We start from the raw sequence: 14,301 nt of genomic DNA on the forward strand, positions 1-14,301 counted from the left end.
AATTTGACATAGACAACATGAGAATATGGATCAATCCTGCCTTGTATCAATGGTTCAGGCTGGTTGTGGTGTAATGGTGTGGGAGATATTTTCTTGGCACACTTTGGGCCCCTTGGTACCAATTGAGCATCATTTAAATGCCACGGCCTACCTGAGTATTGTTGCTGACCATATCCATCCCTTTATGACTATAGTGTACCCATCTTCTAAAGACTACTTCGAGCAGGATAATTCACCATGTCATGAAGCTCAAATCATCTCAAACTGGTTTCTTGAACATGACAATGAGTTCACTGTACTCTAATGGCCTCCACAGTCACCAGATCTCAATCCAATAGAGCACCTTTGGGATGTGGTGGAACGAAAGATTCACATCATGGATGTGCAGCCTACAGATCTGTAGCAACTGCGTGATGCTATCTTGTTAATATGGGTCAAAATCTCAGAGAAATGTTTCCAACATTATATGAATCTATGCCATGAAGAACTAAGGCAGTTCTGAAGGTAAAAGGGGGCCAACCCGATATTAGCAAGGTGTGCCTAATGAAGTGGCCAGTGAGTGTATAGACCAGCTAGTCTTCTGTGGACCTGTTTTTGTCCAATGTTCTTGTTGTTGACCACATCTTGTTGTTGGTCTGTTCTTCCTAATTAAGTAGTATATTTTTAATATTTTGTACGTGAGCCTGCCCCAGCAGCAGCTGTGAGCCAAAACAGCCGCCAGGCTGCTGCTGGTGCAGGCTCAGTATGGTGGAGCTATTGCCTTTGGCAGTGAATTCTACAGTCCTGGTTAATCCTCTGTTGCTTTCTTTTGGTCAGTAGTAGTGGATTTCTTTTCTCATGGTTCAGATGCGTTGGTCCTTCTCGTTGCCTTTTTTTTCGAAAACATCCGGTTGTTGCCCAGCCTACAGATGGAATGCATTCGAACATCCCAACTATTTCTGAATTATGGTGTAACTCAATGGATGATAAAGAAAATAATATTTGTGCTCTTACCTTAAAATGTATTACTTCAAGTCCATAAAGGGACACAGATCCCACCCATCTATGTTGTTGGCCCTATGTGTTGCTTTCTCACAAATAAAAGGCTAGGTTGGAAGAGCTTAAACTGGGGCTGGTTTACAATTTTTTGGTTAGCCATTGTCCTAACTTCCTGTGTCCCTCAATGGACTTGAAGAAATAGACTTTAAGGTAGGCACAGAAATTATGTTTTTTCTGCATTTGGCTGGCTTCTGACCCCTTCTCCCACTAGCACATGGTTATTGATTTGAATAAAAATGGAAAACACCGAAGTTAAAAAACTTTCTTGGCTTCCGAGCAGTAATAAAATAATTTACCTTTATGTTGCAGAGATCTGAGAGTGAGAGTTGTTGAGTAATTTAGCCCAACACACACGGAGGGTTACACAAAAAAAGCTGTGTGTTATCAGCCAAAATTCAGTGTACTGTTTGAAAATCAGTATTTTTCTTCCCTTACTGAGCCTTCAAAGTAGGTCTTGAAGAAGAGAAATGATATTGCTTCACTCAATGTAGTTAACCCTATGCTCTACCAATAGATAAATGCTGGCTTAAAGCAGTTTGGTACCCACAACTATACAACTACAACTTCTACCCTAAAGCCCCGTACACACGTACCGATTGTCGGCCGTAAATATTCGGCCGACGACCGATCGGCCGATAGTAGGCTTGTTAGTATGATGCTTCCGACAGCCGACAGCACATTTTCGGCCGAACAGAATCTGTCGTGCAGGCATTAAAATTTTTGTTGGCCGTCACCAGAACGGCCGATTGTTCGGCAGTCAGTACAGATTTCGGCCGACAGACAGCAGATTAGCAAGACTGGGCATGCTCAGAAAAGAAAAAAGACAGGGAAAGTTAACCATCACATGACATCACTTCTGCAGTCGGCTGTTGTTGGCCGACAAAATTCGTGTGCAGTCTTTTGCAGTTTTCAACAGACACGACAGCCCTGGACAAAAGACGGCCGATCGTTAATGGGATTGTGTCCTTTCAGTTCTGTTCCGTTTTTTGGAACGGAACAGAACCCTATTTTTCTTCCGTTTAAAAAACGGAACGGATGCAAAATCGAATGTCAGCGGTGCCATCCGCTGACATCCGCAATCCCCATAGACATACATTATGTCCGTATATCATCCGCAAACGGATGGGATGATATGCGGACATACGGAGTGGATGACACAAGTGTCACCCGTGTCCGTGAAAAAAAAAAAAGTGCCGGAGCGGAAGAAAAAATCGGAGCGGCCGTGTGAAAGAGGCCTTAGAGGGCAGAGGAGCCGGTGGAACAGCCCCTGTACCAGATATTACCAATAAATCTTTACATGCAGCTTTTATGATGGAGAGGGAATTTATTTTCTTCGCTGGATGGTTAGGCCTTGAAGAAGATGAAAGTACTCTTGCAATTTACATCTACAGCTATCCCAAACTTGACAGCTAGTTTTCTGCAAACTAAAGTAGAACTAAAGGAAAAACTTTTTGAAAATGTTAGATTTTAGAGTAAAGCCGTCCATAGCCGGAGCGATTTTCTTACCTGCAACCAACCAAGAAAATTTGCTTGAATCCCCCATCCACACAGTCAGTGTTGTTGGGAGAATGCCTCCGCAGAGCCATTGTGTTCTTCCTGCAGGGGGGCGGGGAAAGTTGTTCCCGCTGGGAGAACACAGTGATTATTGTTAGCAGCTATAATAGCCGCTAGCAATAATCACAGGTAAAATTAGACAGGCTGGTTGCACCCAAGAGTTGATTGGTTGATCACCGTGGGTACATTCAGTCTGTTCATACATGGTTTGAATATCGGCTGGTCCCTGACCTGGCCGAGATTTGAACCTTCTATGACAGGCCTAAAGAAGGGCTATTAACCCTTCAGTTTTTTTTTCCATCTGGGTCCCTCTTGTCCCATACAGAAAGTGAGAGGAATTATTTTCAAACAGTGAATCCCTTATCACCAGAGATATCCCTTTTGGAAGATTTCCAAAATATTCCTGTTCTGGTGACAACCCAAAATTGGGTATTTATTTTAGTTTCAACTTCTGTCATAATAGTAAACTCCTACTATGAAGGCTCTCAAAATTTAGGAGTTATGATTACAGATAATGCTGGGGTGCCTTGTCATTGGTGTTAGTAGGAGGAATAGCGCCCCATTATTGGTATCAGTGGGAGGAATAGTGCCCAGTCATTGGTGTTAGTGGGAGGAACCGTGCCACATCATTGGTATCAGTGGGAAGAATAGTGCCCCATCATTGGTAACAGTGAGAGATATAGTGCCCTATCATTGGTGTCAGGGAGAGGAATAGTGCCCTATCATTGGTGTCAGGGAGAGGTATAGTGCCCCATCATTGGTGTAAGTGGGAGGAATAGTGCCCCATCGTTGGTGTCAGGGAGAGGAATAGTGCCCCATTGTTGGTGTCAGTGAGCGGAATAGTGCCCCATTGTCAGTGGCAGGAACTATGCCCCACTGTTGCTGTCAGTAGGGCAAATAATGCCCCAAAGCAAGCAAAGGGCCACATCTGGCCCACGGGCCACAGTTTAGAGACCACTGATATATACTGTATGTTTCACTGTTATGTGCTCCCAGGTTGCAGTCGTTAGTTATGCTGCAGTGGTAACAGCTAATGTGCAGGCACATAGCAAAAGCAAAGTACTGAGTAAACTGGGAAGATTGTAGTCCAGTGATCAGGGCAGACTGAGCTCAGGTAGTGGCACAAACAGAAGACGGTCCGGTAGCAGAACCCAGAAAAAAGGCTGGGACCATAACCAAAAGCAGAAGGCATTGTGGATCAGAGTAACAATACACCATAAAAGGCCAAATAACCTATTTGTCCAGGCAGTGGCCAAAGACACTGAGTAGGATATTTGCCACTTGTAAAACAAAGAAATGTGTAAAAATTACACAAAGCATCCAGCGCTCTTATTCCCAATGTATTGGCAAGTAGCCCGTGGATAAAAACACTGAGAGTTTGTGGTATAACATTATTTATAGCAATAGTGGATGAATGGTAGAGGGGTGGATGAAAGACAGATGGATGATGGATAAAGGAAGACTGGATAGATGATGGATAAATAAAGAGCAGATAGATGGATGGATGGTTCATCTCTTCAGCTCCTGTAGGATCTGGTCAGGATCCCCTCATAAAGTAGGAAATAGCAAAAAGCCGGGCGCTGAGGTTAATACCAAACACAAATACACCTTTATTAAAAGCAGCACACTTACATGGCAGAAATCGCTAATCCATCAGTGGATAGTAGCAGGTTTAGACACCAGAGCTGATCAGTTGAAGATACACAGAGGCAATGGATGGCTGCCAAGCATGCAGCAGCAGGGGCTCCAAAGCTCCAGCAGGTAGTATGGATTGGCTGCGTCTCCAGCTGCACTGTGAAGATGACAGCTGATAGAATCCTGTGGTGATGTCAGGAGGGGACAATTCTTAACGCATTTCAAGGGACATGGCCCTCTTTTTCAAATGCAAAGTGATAGCCAGAAGCTAAAGGTTTAAATAGCCAGTGGGGCAGGCAAGTGGGAGGAGAAGGGGAGGGGAAAAGCCCAGAAACCAAGCTGCTGCATTCTCGGCAATGCCACAATTGTACAATACACAGGCACATTATGGTAGGCAATCCACTAGGTGTAGAAAAAATAGCAGGGAAGTTTTAACATTTCTAAACTACAATACTAGGATGACAATTATAAAAGAGAACAAGGATAAAATGACATTATAAAATAAAAAAAATAATAAAACTGTAATATAGTGAGCACTTATATGTCAATAAATGTGGAATAAATAGTACAGGGTTGACCTGATAGGTGTGAATACTATGGGGGAAGGGGGGTAGGGAGAAGAATAGTATGCATGATGCTTAATTTAATCTTAGTCTCGTCTGATCATAACACCTTTTTCCATGTGGCCTCGAAATCTAAAAGGTGTGTTTAAGGTGGTCAGATGAGACTAATATTGAATTATTTGGCCTTAACACCAAATGAATATGTCTGTCCAATATAGCTCACCATCCAAATAATACTGGTCGTACAGTAAAGCATGGAAGATTCCCACATCAACACAATCGAGGTGATTAGAGAAATTCTCCCTGCCGTGCTATTGTATTGTGACAGCGAGGACTCTACCACTGTCAGAATACACTGATCAGCACTGCAGTACTGATAAACTAAAAGCTTAAAATCTTCAAACTTCCATTGTTCATTTTCTGATTAAAATGCTACATGCTACATGCATTAACCACTTGTCTACTGGGCACTTTCACCCCCTTCCTGCCCAGGCCAATTTTCAGCTTTCAGTGCTGTCACACTTTGAATGACAATTGCGCCATCATGCAACATTGTACCCAAATTAAATTTTTATAATTTTTTCACACAAATAGAGCTTTCTTTTGATGATATTTAACCACATAACGACCAGCCTCCACAGATGTACTGCGGCAGGCTGGCTCTCCCAGGCAAAGTCCCGTACGTCAGCTGGGGAGCCAGTGCGTGTGACAGGTGGCTCCGATGGCCGCTGGCCACTCGCGATCTCCCCGTGCTGACAGAGAAGGACAGACGGCTTATGTAAACACAGCCGTCTGTCCTTCTCCCTGAGATGATCACAGAGACCATGCAATCCTGCTATATAGGATCGCATGTCTCTATGGTCACGGTCCCGCAAAAAATCGCAGATCGCCGCCATTACTAGTAAAAAAAAAAACATAAAAATGACATAAATATTTCCCGTAGGTAGTAAACGCAATAACTTTTGTGCAAACTAATCAAAACACGTTTATTGCGATTTTTTTTTTTACCAAAAATATGTAGCAGAAAACAAATTGGCCTAAAATGTTAAAAATTTTTGATTTTTGCATTTTTTTTGGGGAATGTTATATAGCAGAATGTGAAAAATATTGTTTTGTTTTCAAAATCGTCGCTATTTTTTTGTTTATAGCGCAAAAAATAAAAATCGCACAGGTGATCAAATACCACCAAAAAAAAGCTCTATTTGTGGGGAAAAAAAAGGATGTCAATTTCGATTGGGTACAACATCGCACGACCGTGCAATTGTCCGCTAAATCACGCAGTGCCGAATTGCAAAATAGGGCCTGGTCATTAAACAGCAAAATCTTCCGGTCCTAAAGTGGTTACTCACTGCTGGGTTTTTATTTTTTACTAAAAAAGAAAAGAAAGAAAAAAGACTGAAAGTTTTGAAAAAAAAAAGTTTTTTTTTTTCGTTTTTGTCAGTAAATTTTGTAAATAAGTAATTTTTCTTCTTCAATGATGTGCGCTGATGAGGCGGCACTAATGGGCTTTGATGAGGTGGCACTTATGGGCACTGATTAGGAATCACAAATATGCTGCACTGATAGGCGGCACTGACTGGCATCACTAATGGGCACTGATTGGTATCACGGATGGGCACTGATTGGTGTCACTGATGGGCACTGCTGGTGCTTTACTGTAATGAGGGCATTGATGATCAGATAAGCAGATATGGTGAATAATCCTTGATAAAGGCATACCATTGTAACCAGCCGAAACGCGTTGGATTTTCAGGATATTTCTTCTCTGCAAACTCCAAGCTGGTCACCACGCATGGAAAAGCAGAGAACAATATTCAAATAAGTCACCATATCACCTTGTCACCAATTTTCTAAACTTACTCACTTTAACCAATAGATCTCTAACCCAACACACCCCAATTGTGTGTAATAATTTTACCCCTGCCTTCTATTTTCTTTGTATTCAATAAATTGTTATATTTTATATAAAACTCTCTGTTACTAGACTTAAAGTCCCAATCACACTTGGCCTGAGGCACCAAACCTCAAACTATCCATAGCTAAGGGATGTTGGCAAAACAAACTACCTAGGGTTTTTTTAGAGAATTCAAACCCTTTACACTTGATGATCAGTGCCCTGATTACCTGTCCTGGTCATCCCATCGAGGAGATGCCGCTGATCGACTCTCCCCGTCACACACTCTGTCAGTATGAGGTGAGAAGGGCCGATAAATGGCACTTCTGCATTTACATGTGATGGGCTGTAAATGGACACAGCAGATCACATGGGTAAAGTTGTGTCATTGGCTCTTTATCTAGATTGGTCGTGTCCTTGGAACATGGCACAGCCACGATGGCTGTGCTGCGTGCCTCCCCAAGCGCATGAGAGCAGCCATTCTGGTGTGCCGTCATATGACATCATCCCAGAATCACACCGTTTCGGCGTTATTTGACTCTGGGCGGGCGGGAAGTGGTTAAAGCAGAGTTCCACCCAAAAATGGAACTTTCGCTTTAGGTATTCTAACCCCCTGACATGCCACATTTGGCATGCCATTTTTTTTGGGGGGGGAGCGGGTACCTAGTTTTGACAGGTACCCGCTCCCACTTCCGCTCGGAGCACCGCGGCGCCCTGAACGGAAGTTCTCCTCTCCCCCTCCCTCCCTGCAATCTTCTGGGACATGTCAGAGGTCCCAGAAGTTTGCCGGCCAATCAAGACACGCAGCGCGTGCGCAGTGGGTACCCGGCTGTGAAGCCGCAAACTGTCACAGCCGGGTGCCCACAGCAGTGATGCCGGCGCCGAGGGAGAGGATCGAGGCTTCGGGTGGCCGCATCGCTGGACCGTTGGACAGGTGAGTGTAATGGCTGGAACTCCGCTTTAAGTATGATTTTCATACATATTCCATATCAGTGTTTTAGAAAGACTGAACAGAGCATAAGTGTTACAGCCAGGCAACTAGTATTTTCACATGGAGGTCATCCATTCACCTTACATGCTTTCCCAGGACAGGATTAATTTGCAAATCTTTTGTTTCGAGTCAATCTCAACAGTATTTTCCTAGAAAAATGTTTTTACATGCGCTTGAAAGTTATACCAAAAAAATGCAACAAGAAAAGCAAGACTAGTTTACACAATCAGGAACAAGTTTGAGGCAGACATACATTTGTCAAATGACAGTCAAGGTGACATTTGGAACTATAAGAATACATTAGTTAGAAGAAACCAGTATTGAGAGGAATATGGAGGTTGCCATTGGGCCTCAATCAGACACACTGCAGTTCAGATCTGCAGTGGATTTTTGTTTTTTATTAGTAATGGCAGTGATCAGCGTTTTTTAGCGGGACTGCGACATTGCGGTGGACAGATCGGGCCCCTAACTGACATTTTTTACACTTTTTGGGGACCAGTGACACTAATACAGTAATCAGTGCTAAATAATATGCGCTGTTACTGTATAAATGACACTGGCGGGGAAGGGGTTAACACTGGGGGTGATCAAAGGGGTTAATGTGTGCCTAAATATGCTTACTGACTGAGGGGGAAGGGTTCTGTGACAGGCACAGAGAGATTGGGGTTTCAGCTTAGCTGAAACTCCTGATCTCTCTCTGCTTGTCTGACAGAAGACTCACCTGCTTTGTTTACATAAGCAGGCGGGTCTTCTGTCAGTGTTTCTGACGATCGCGGGAGGCCGGCAGCAATCGCCACCTCTCCTCCCCCTGCGGCCTCCCGCTGTGTCTAAACACCTCCTGCACAAAATCACGTAGTACTACATGATTTTGCGCAGCTGAGCCTCCCTGCCGCAGCAATACTACGGTGGGCGGTCGGCAAGAGGTTAAGCAGCCCATTCATTCTAATAGGCTGCCAATGTATCAGAAAATAGAAAAAATGCACCTGCATTCGTTTTCCCTACATAGAGCACCACAGCACACGGTAGTGCATTACGCTGCAACAAGGGTGCTTTTAGGTGTCTTTTAATATGAATGGAACTTCAACATACTAACTCGTACATGGTGTGGAACCACGTGTTAGGGCCTGTTCACACCAGAAATAATGCACAGAAAATGCCTGCAAGTTTACCCACCTTTGTTTCATTTTGTATTGTGTTTTAGTATGTCTTGCAATGCTCCTCTGCACACTTCACAAGATACAGGGAGTACAGACTTTTTTTTTTCTTATTTAAAAATTCATGTTGTGGTTACATGCATTTGTGCATTGTGTTGTAAAAAAATTTATCCTGCTGTTCTTTTTTTTAACCATGTATCGCAATGATGTGAATTACACTCCATTCATTTGTATGCTCTATGGGTCTATATAATGCGTTTATGAATTAATCTGGTGTGAACAGGTTTTACTGCAACGCAAATGGTGATGCTACTAACTAGTATAAAAGCTAAGCATCTAGTATTTGCAGAAAGGGAATTAAAGTGGATGTAAACCCCATTCATGAAATCTGACCTGGGCAAATATATCTTTAGTGTTTACTTATCTCTCTACAAAGCTATAGGTCCTGTGTCTTTCTGCTGCTCCGTTCCTCTGTTATTAACATGATAACCTCTGACAAGTTCTCCGACATAGGAGATAAAAGCAGCTGGAAATTTGTGTCGGGGTGGGGGGCACAGAGATAGATTAGCAAAGAGCTGGTCTGTTGACAGCACAGCTCTGTATGTTTCATCCTTCCTCTGCCTATGTGGATGAGGGGGGGGGGGGGGATGCCTTTCCTCCAATCAGCTGTCACACAGTGTATGCCAAGACTCCACACCCAGTGCTGGAACAGGAATAAAAAACAGTGTAGAAAGCTGAAGACAGCAGATACAGTATACAAATAAAAGTTATGTAGGGAGATTTGTTTTATCTTTGTGTATTATCTGAGGCTGTTCACTTCACTAGGTATATGTGAGGGTTTACATCCTTTTTAAGCAGTACCAGTCTATAAACTTCTTAAGTATAAATTTCCTTTATAAAGCTGGAGGACAAAGCTAATGTCTGGAAAAAAAGCATACCCCTCTTTGTGCATCTTAATGTGGACTCTTTATATCTTATTACTGTATATATATACTCGAGTCACTTACCTGTTCTCCCTGGGGCTGACCGAATGGCGCACTGTGCATGCGCCGTCGCCACCGCTCAGGAAAGCACGTACGCATTTGACCAGACGGCGCATGCGCAATGACGTGTGGTGCCTCGGGATGGGTAAGGAAGACCCCCTCTGCATATCCTGTACCATGCCCTCAGCCCTGCATCTCCTGCACCATGTCCTCGGCCCTGCATCTCCTGCACCATGCCCGCAGCCCTGCATCTCATGCACCATGCCCTCAGCCCTGCATCTCCTGCACCATGCCCGCAGCCCTGCATCTCCTGCACCATGCCCGCAGCCCCTGTGTCTCCTGCACCATGCCCTCAGCCTTGCATCTCCTGCACCATGCCCTCAGCCCTGCATCTCCTGCACCATGTCCTCGGCCCTGCATCTCCTGCATCATGCCCTCAGCCCTGCATCTCCTGCACCATGCCCTCAGCCCTGCATCTTCTGCACCATACCCTGCATTTCCTGCACCATGCTCGCAGCCCTACATCTCCTGCACCATGCCCGCAGCCCTGAATCTCCTGCACCATGCCCGCAGCCTTGTGTCTCCTGCACCATGCCCACAGCCCTGCATCTCCTGCACCATGCCCGCAGCCCTGCATCTCCTGCACCATGCCCGCAGCCCCTGTGTCTCCTGCACCATGCCCTCAGCCTTGCATCTCCTGCACCATGCCCTCAGCCCTGCATCTCCTGCACCATGTCCTCGGCCCTGCATCTCCTGCACCATGCCCGCAGCCCTGCATCTCCTGCACCATGCCCTCAGCCCTGCATCTCCTGCACCATGCCCGCAGCCCTGCATCTCCTGCACCATGCCCGCAGCCCCTGTGTCTCCTGCACCATGCCCTCAGCCTTGCATCTCCTGCACCATGCCCTCAGCCCTGCATCTCCTGCACCATGCCCGCAGCCCCTGTGTCTCCTGCACCATGTCCGCAGTCTCTGCATCTCTTGCACCATGCCCGCAGCTTCTTCCTCTCCTGTACCATGCACGCAGCCTCTAGTATCCATTTTTATTTTTTACATTTACCAGTAGCTGCTGCATTTCCCACCCTAGGCTTATACTCAAGTCAATACGTTTTCCCAGTTTTTTGTGGTAAAATTAGGTGCCTCTGCTTATATTCGGGTCGGCTTATTCTCGAGTATATGCGGTATATCTAGATGTGAAAGAGATCACTGTAATAGTAACAACCTCGGCAATGTGTTCGTGTATAACAACTGGGTTTCATATTTCTCCGCATAATTGAATATTTGTCTGAACTTGTGATAAAGGTTGGCTGCATTAAAAAAATGACTGAATAAAGGAACATAGACAATATACGGTCATGACTAAATATCCTGTTATTTAGTGCAATCAATCAAAGCAGCAAAGAAAGGAGAATATAGCTGTATAGAGAGGTTTCTGGTAAATGTTGAACTGAAGAAATCCGTCACAAATTAAAACCCCCGTCTGAGATCGCTCTAATACAAGTAGCCATTGTCTCAGTCACAAGATTCACAGAAACCTCAGAGCAGCAAGGCTAAAACTTTGCCTTGGAGGGGATGGTAAAAACACACAATTGTGCTGCATTTTTACTGCCTTCCAGCAATTCCTTTAGCACGTAACAGGGTGTACACATTTATCCCTGCATTGCATTTGGGGGCGGAATGGGGCCACATTGAAACCATGTGCAATGCACGTAGTTGAGGTGTGAGATTTTAGGGGTTAAAACAAGCGATGAGGAGGCAACATAACACCTCCTCACTGCCTGTCAAACGCCCTCTAAAAAGTGACCTACCATGGATGGCTTTTCAGAGGGTACCGCTAGTGTAAACGAAACCTGAAAGTTAAAGCTCAGTTCCAGTCTAAATCTTTCTAGTTTGATTTTGACAGAGCTGGCAAGGCTTAGATCAGGTATGTCAAACTGGTTCACACAGGCGCTCCGCCACGTGCAGCAGCCAGAGCCATTTGTTTCTTTTTTTTCACCGCTGAGCTGTGTGTTGTTAGCCAATGGAAAATTAACGGGAGCACGTCGACTGTAGACTCGCTCATACAGCGGAGTGTGACAGGTACACAGGAACAGGTACGCGGTCTATAAACCACAGCTGTCTGTGTTTATATGCACAAGCTGAGATACACATTTGTCACATGTTTATGTTCTTTTGTGCATGTACGTGGGTGTGGACCTTAAATTCTTTTTTGTGTTTTTTTGTTTATTAGGTTATTTATTTTTGTACATTTAACTTTATTGCTGTCACATAGGGGGGCCAATAGCCCGGGAGTGGGGTCCTTACCCTCGTTATGCTATGGTGAAGCTGCCCAAATCAATTCCATCAGAAGGGCTATTGCTAGCTGAACAAATTTAAACAGAATAGCAGCTACAGTGGGGGAAAATTGGATTTTTGTCTTACGATAAAATCTATTTCTCTGATGTTCATTGACGAACACAGCTCTTCATCTTCTTGACCGTAGGGTTATACTGCCCCCTACAGGAGTAGGACACTAGGCAGAAAAAAAGCTTGAACTATGGGGCAGTCCCTGGTGGTATACTCCCACTTTATGCTATAGGTATTCAGTTTTGTAACAAGCAGTGTCAGAGTGAAAAAAATCCCAACTCCACCGAGGGGTGGGTGCTGTGTCCATCAATGAACATCAGAGAAATGGATTTTACGGTAAGACAAAAATCCCATTTTCTCTTTCCTTCATTGACAGACACAGCTCTTCATCTTCTTGTCCCAAAGCAGTGGCAAACATGAGGGGTGGGAACAGCAGAAAAAACAAACTTCCCCAAGGTTAAACATAGCAACCAGGTAACTTGGAGTTCAACTGTCAACAACTGGAGCTCACCTGAAAAAAAAAAACACCCTCAAAGAGGATCAGGTCCTCTAAACAGCAGCCTGTAAAACTTTGCGGCCAAAAGAAACATCCGCAGATGCCAACACTTACACTTTATAAAACTTTGTGAATGCATGTACAGACGACCAGGTAGTCGCCTGCAAACCTGCATCACTGACGCTTAATGACAGAAGGCCCAGGAGGCACTAAGCGCCCAAGTAGAGTACGCTTTGACAGGAAAAGGAGAAACCTGACCCTTAATAGAATAAGCCTGAATCACAGTCTGTCTAATCCATCTGGAAATGACAACCCTCTGTCCTTCAGCACCTGCCTTTCAACAGCCAAGCCATCAAAACCAGCGACTGTAAATCAGGGTGGAAGATTGGTCCTTGGGATAGCAGATCTTCCCTGAGAGGGAGTCTCCAAGATGCATCGGTAACCAGCCATACCAGATCGGTGTACCAAGACTGGTGCGGCCAGTCTAGAGCCACTCGGATGACCAGAATCCCTTCTACCTCGATCCTGCGTAGCATTCTTGGCAGAAGCTAGAGAGCAGGGAAGGCGTAATACTGACTCCAAGGAGCCACTAAAGTGTTTGTAGCGATGGCTAGAGGATCTCAAGACCGTGCCACAAATCTTTTAACCTTCCTGTTGAGGCGACAGGCCAATAGATCCACCTCTGGAGTACCCCACCGGAGACACAACTGATGAAACACCTCCCTATAAAGAGACCATTCTCCCTGGTCTAACGCCTGTCGACTGAGATAGTCCGCTTTCCAATTTTCCACCCCTGGAATGTGCACAGCAGCGAGGGCTGAACAAATCTTTCTGCCCACCTTAGAATGCAGGCTACTTCCCGAGTCGCCAGGATGCTTCTTGTGCCCCTTTGGTGATTGACATAGGCCACGGCCGTGGCACTGTCTCATTGAATCCACACCGGACACCCCTAGAGATGACTTGTCCAATGAGTCTGATCACTCTGAACATCAGCACATTGATCGGTAGTCTGGACTCTTCCTGAGACCAGACCCCCTGAGCACAATCTGTGCCGAGGATGCCTCCCCACCCAGACAGGTGCAAGCAAGTCCAAAGAGACGACCGTCTGCTGGTCAGCAAAAGCCAAATTGCCTCCTGCAACTTTTGAAGTTTTCTCCCGAGGAAGAAACACTCTGGCTGAGGACGAGTCCAGAGTCAGACCCAGATAGACTAGGCTTGTGGACAGAACCAGGGCAGATGTCTGAAGATTCAGAAGCCAACCGGACTCCCTAAGCTTTTACAGAGTAATCTCCAAGTTGTTCAAAAAGGCGGACAAGACTCTGCTCGTAAAATGAGATTGTCCAGGTACCCCAGTACTGTGATCCCCCGCTGACACAGTAATGATAGAGCCAGAGCCAACACTTTCGTGAAGACCCGAAGAGTAGAATCAAGACCAAAGGGTAACCCCACAAATTGATAATGCTCCTTACCCATGGCAAGACGAAGGTAACACTGATGGGCAACACATATTGGGATGTGTAGGTAGACATCCTTGATGTCGGAGGAGGCGAGGATATCCTCCTGATGTAGGGACACCACCACCGTGCGCATGGACTCCATGCGGGACTTGTGTACCTGCACATAGCGGTTTAGCGCCTTGAGGTCCAGT

This window comes from Pelophylax lessonae (genome assembly GCF_965119305.1).
Source record: "Pelophylax lessonae genome assembly, chromosome: 10".
NCBI classification, from domain to species: Eukaryota; Metazoa; Chordata; class Amphibia; order Anura; family Ranidae; genus Pelophylax; species Pelophylax lessonae.